The sequence below is a fragment of the Carassius carassius genome, chromosome 31, assembly GCF_963082965.1.
Source record: "Carassius carassius chromosome 31, fCarCar2.1, whole genome shotgun sequence".
NCBI classification, from domain to species: Eukaryota; Metazoa; Chordata; class Actinopteri; order Cypriniformes; family Cyprinidae; genus Carassius; species Carassius carassius.
This window is the reverse complement of record NC_081785.1, coordinates 7,509,611-7,515,997: the sequence shown is the minus strand read 5'-3', so window position 1 is coordinate 7,515,997 and position 6,387 is coordinate 7,509,611.

Here is a 6,387-nt window from a genome sequence, read left to right as displayed (position 1 = left end):
TGACATGAACAGATTGTAATTCTGTTACACACTGCACCTTGAAGATTTTCTGTAGCGTTTGTTTCACTATATATATATATGCTTTTTCAGTTTCGAATAATTGCATGTTTGATTCATTAACTAATAATTTTTTTAAAATTAAATTAAAAATAAAAAAATAAAAAAAGCATGCATGCATGTGTAGCATTTGTTTGCAGAGCCAAAATACTCCTATTTATTTATTTATTTATTTATTTATCAGGTGCTGTGACTAACACAACACAGAAGGAAAACATGTTAAATTGTACAAAAGCAAAGAAAAACGATCAACAAATGAACATCAACTACAATAAACTTTGGACACTTTTCCCTTACAGGCTTAGTAACGTTTCAGAAGCTCTGTTCTTGTTGTGGACAGCAGGGAAAAATACCACAAATAATGTTATTAGTTGCATTAAGAGTTAGGGTGCATAATTGTTAATAGTTATGGTAATAAAATAGTAACTAAACCAATTTAAGCATGGGTCAGGCATATATAAAGTGTCCAAACACATCTTGGGGCCACATGTGCCAGCTTAAAACAGGATTCAGTACAAAACACTGTAGACACAGCTCATGTTTGTACATGTGGCTCTGGGCAACAAAAAGAACAACTGTAATAGTAAGCTAACCTTCCATTAATTTTTCATAGAAAATATAAGATGTTACAAGCTAAAGAAAAATCATAGTATTTTCTAGACAGGGATGCGGTGCTCAGCTATGTGTGTGTGTGTGTGTGTGTGTGTTTGCTTTAAATGAAAGGCTGATAAATATGTTTGTGTAATCTTCCCAATCTGATTACCCCTTACAGTGCCTACAGGAACAGACGAACAGCTACATCTGAGATCAGCTGTGTGATTTTAAAATGCATGTGCAGCCTTTCACATTGCTTAAAAATATGTGTTTTACAGTAGTGCCAGTCCCTCATCTCAGCAAACTCAGAGTGCAATTTCACAGTAAAATTCAGATGGATTCATTACACAAAATAAATTATATTTTCCTGTAGACTATAAATCCTCAGCTTTTTTTTTTTTATTTTTCATTCTGAACTCCAGTTGGGAAAAACAGATGATGAGTTGGACAGATGTGGCTTTTATTCACCATGAAATATAAATAGGTAGGCGATATATATTTAAAATATATACATGTTTTTAATAAGTAAGGGTGCACACATTTGGTGTTTGCACACATCTAACATCATAGTCGATGTTTGCAAGCTAGATGTTTGTTTATCATGTATCTTGGGCTTGACAGTGACAGTTGTGCCATTATGAATTCCACTGTGGTTAGTCTGCAAATAAATTTGCAGTGGATTGCTCCAAAACACCTCGTTTGTGTAATGTTTTCTTGCCTCAGGAACTCCTTGCCTGTGTCAGGAGACATTAAGTAGTAAATTGGCGGTGTTGTGTGTGTGGTAGCTTACCGGCTCCTCTGGGGTTTATTTGGGTGGGAGGTTAGGTTTGTTGTCTCTCCCTAGGGTTATAGAAAACTAGGAAATAAACTAATGCACTGCAATCAAATCATGCTTAACTGTCACCCTTGTAACCTGAATAATGGCTGCACAGTCTAAAAACACGAAAAGTACACCACAGTTCAAAAGTTATTTATTTCTGTAATAACAAAGCTGAATTTTTGAGCATCATTACTCCAGTTTTCGATGCCACATGATCCTTCAGAAATCATTCAAATATGCTGAAGAATAATTTCTTATTATCATCAGTGTTGTGCTGCTTAATATATTTTTTTCCCCATGATTCCTTCATGAATAGAAGCTTCAAAAGTATAGCATTTATTTGAAATCGAAATATTTTGTAACATAATAAATGGCTTTACTGTCACTATTGACCACTTTAATACATCTTTGCTTAATAAAAGTAATAATGTCTTTCCATTACCAAACAAACAAATCAATCAATCAATTTTATTAACTCCAAACTCTTGAACGGTAGTGTGCATGTTAGAATTATCAGAACAATTTTAATTTAAAGGAGTGGTTTACTCCAAAATAAAGCCCTCGTGTCGATTTGGTATGATTTATGATTCGGTGAATGAAATTCAGTGGGGTCCAAAACAACAACACTGACTTTCAATGTATGGACAAATTTTTTTTTTTTCAAAATATATGTTCCACAGAAGAAAATAAGCCATAAATGTTTGGAAAGACACAAGCTTTGAGTGAATGATTACAGAATTTCAGAAAATGATTTGTGGGTGAACTATCCCTTCAAATTTTAACATGGTTTGATCGAAAACAAATTGTTAAAATTACAAATTGGTACAATATTGCTCAAAAATTAAAACTCCAAGTGAACTGCTGCCAGGCACTGCATTCAGAATAATCTTTGGCTAGCACATCAGCACAGGATGAAGGGCAGTTAAGGTTTGTTTCATGTGGAACATTAGCCTGTGTGACACTTTTTGGCCACTCGTCTTATCTCAGCTTTGCGCAGCTGTGTTTGATTTTGCGAGACATGACTGTCGTGTATAGAACAGGCAAGTATCTGAGCAGAACAGATATGATGAGCCATCTACAGCTGACAGCAACGACCCTGTTTAAATCAAGAGGGTGAAAAAACAGAGAACTTCATTGGACCCGCACAGACGTATGCTCTCATCTTATGATCAAATCCAAACATTTATCACAGTTCTCGAACCGTTCGGTAGGAAAATAAACAACACATTCTGTCGAATTCTGCGGGTAAAACTGGAGCAACGTTCCCCGTGTGAATAAGTGGCGAGGAGGATAAACCATAAAAAGAAAGAAAGAAGATGTGCCCCTAGAGGTCGCACAGGAAATGAAACAATCTATAATAGCAATAAAAGTCAAATTTGTACGTTTGAGTGGCACACTGAGTCACACCTTTTCTTCTACCTGATTTCTTTGCATCTCACAACAGCATTTGAGCTCAGGGCTTTGATTATATATTGTGTATGTATTTGCAGTTCTTAAGTGATTGCTTCGAGATATGATTCACAGAATCACATGTGTGCCCGCAGCACTGAATTACACCACACACTCGAGCACTGAGCCATGAGAGATTAAAGTCTATTCACCGCAAAGATTCAACACTTGAGGGACACGGCTTCTTTTAAGATGTGGCCTCCCTCTTATATATTCATTTGAATGCTTACCACAACCAACATCTAGCTATCCAACAAGCACAGCATATTAAAATTGCATGGCAAATCCCTGCCTCAAGCATATCATAATCACATAAAAGCCAAAGGAAATGTATTCAGACTTTTAAAAAGCAAAACATGGGTTATGCAAAGCATGGTCTTTCACAAAGTTGCATTTGTAATTACGACCAGATGATTGAAAAGAGATTTTTCTTGCTTTCTTATTAGGTGTTATTAGTATTTTATTATTTCATAAATCTTATATATCTAGGACATATGAATATTCCACCCTGGACATTCATTCTCAGGAAATTAAGTGCAAATATCTTCCTCCATAAGAGATGGTGGTATATAATTATACTAGCTGGCTGCAAAATTGACTTTTGCTTTCAGAACTCATGGTCTTGTGAACTGTCATCTCAGAGTTAATTTCCCTGGAGTCTCCCCCTTACAAATTGTATGTAACTCTTAGCAGAATTGAAATGTAATGATGCTTAGAGGTATCTTCAACAGGAGATCGAACAATGGCTACATAGCTCACTGTCTTTGAGGGCTCATTTTAGAAAGGCAAAGACAAAAGTGCTATTTCTTTATCATTACCCTGCAGAAGATGTTAAGGTGGTGGCATATGATTAATAATCAAGCCTGAATTTCTACTGGACTAAGAATAGAGTGTGGAGTATCATAGAGTGTTTATTGGGAAAAAGTAAAAGAAGAAGAAACAGGTTTGCATTGACAATAAGTGGATTACAATTGTCAAGGTGGATTGCCATCGAGACAGCATAAAACTGAGAGCACAACAACACGCACAACCTTGAGGCGGATGGGCTAAAGCAGAAGACCCCACCAGTCACCAGATCTCAACCCAATAGAGCATCTGTCAGGAATCATACAACAGAATCCAGTAGCGAGTAGTAATAAGGTTTAATGAAACAGTCAGTAGACCAAACAGAATTGCTGGTAGACCACGGGCACCAAGCAGGTCCTAGGAAACACGACAACTGCAGTGTAGACTCCAAGCAGGGCAGACCAGAAATGTGATGTGCTGCGACGATCCTTAAACATAGGCAGACCACAGTTCAAACAGACATATAAGCTGGATCTCCGAGCAAACCAAGAGCGGGACCAGAACTGCACAGAACAGAGATCAGAACAGAGACAGCAAACCAAACGATCTGACACTGAACCTGACTGACACAGCCCTACATATAGGGCTAATAAACGAGACACACCTGCGACTGATCTGATTGCTCATCAGCGCAGCTGGCGCTGATAGGCAATCAGATCAGTGCAGTACACACAAAACGAGCAAGCAAACCTGTGAACCGTGACAGCATCTTTGGGATGTGGTGGAACGGGAGCTTCGTGCCCTGGATGGGGGGAAGTCGTGGCCTAATGGTTAGAGAGTCGGACTCCCAATCGAAAGGTTGTGAGTTTGAGTCCTGGGCCGGCTGGAATTTGTCGGTGGGGGGAGTGCATGTACAGTTCTCTCTCCACCTTCAATACCACGACTTAGGTGCCCTTGAGCAAGGCACCGAACCCCCAACTGCTCCCCGGGCGCCGCAGCATAAATGGCTGCCCACTGCTCTGGGTGTGTGCTCACAGTGTGTGTGTGTGTGTTCACTGCTCTGTGTGTGTGCATTTCGGATGGGTTAAATGCAGAGCACAAATTCTGAGTATGGGTCACCATACTTGGCTGAATGTCACTTCACTTTTTTTTTGGGGAAGTCGTGGCCTAATGGTTAGAGAGTCGGACTCCCAATCGAAAGATTGTGAGTTCGAGTCCCGGGCCGGCAGGAATTGTGGGTGGGGGGAGTGCATGTACAGTTCTCTCTCCACCCTCAATACCACGACTTAGGTGCCCTTGAGCAAGGCATTGAACCCCCAACTGCTCCCCGGGCGCCGCAGCATAAATGGCTGCCCACTGCTCCGGGTGTGTGCTCACAGTGTGTGTGTGTGTGTTCACTGCTCTGTGTGTGTGCATTTCGGATGGGTTAAATGCAGAGCACAAATTCTGAGTATGGGTCACCATACTTGGCTGAATGTCACTTCACTTATTTGCATCCCACAAATCTCCATCAACTGCAAGAGGCTATCCTATCAATATGGTCCAACATTTCTAAAGAATGCTTTCAGCAACTTGTTGAATCAATGCCACGTAGAATTAAGGCAGTTCTGAAGGCAAAAGGGGGTCAAACACAGTATTAGTATGGTGTTCCTAATAATCTTTTAGTTGAGTGTATATGCACCATTCAAACTTCTATTCGGCAAAATAGCATTACATTGATCAAATGTGACACTAAAGACATTTTCAAAATAAAATAATAATAAAAAAATGCTGTTATTTTTAACTATTTATTAAAATAATTAAAAAAAATATATATATATATAAAAATGAAGCAGCACAACCATTGTCAACATTGATAATAATGATAAATGTTTCCTGAGACTGGAGTAATGACTGCTATATATTATAGATTTGCCATCACTGGAATAAATTACATTTAAAAATGCACAAACATTAAAAAAAAAATGTATGACCGCAAACTTTTTTCTTTAATATTTCATATTTTGTATATTTACTGTATATCTGATCAAATAAATGCAGCCTTAAATACAGCATATAACAATATAAATAACAAATAACAGTATAAATCCCCCCAAAATATTAATTAATTATTTAAAAAATTCCACAAAAGCAGTCTATACAACTTGCACTAAAAGTCTGAAGCCATGTTATAGCTTGAAACAAACAATAAATAATTAAAGGTTTATACTTGATTAAAGTAATGGGTTAAAACTGACATATGCAAACCACAGATAACAATTAAAGCAGATTTAAATGTTTGCAACTAAGAATAATTGTGGTGGATAATAAAACAGCAGGTTAACAAAAGTATTAGTTAAAAAAATAGTTACAGTAGATTAATTAGATTTTTTGCCATACTGTAAATTATATAAATTATGCAAACAGACTTAGCTTTTCAAATCTGTAAGACACTCTCTCATGTGTAAGACACTGACTTGCTGGTATGTCCTTTGCATGTCTGTCTTCATATTTTTCATTCATCAGTCGGATCAAATGAAAGGGCTATTCTTGCTTCTTGGTAATGTATGAAACTATATTAAATCCCACGAGAACCTTTTGTTGTTATATATTATTCATACATTTTCGATAGAGCCAGCTTTTATAACGGGAAATGTAAAAAATCAAACAAAAACAAAATTCAGCATTTCAACATTCGCAAA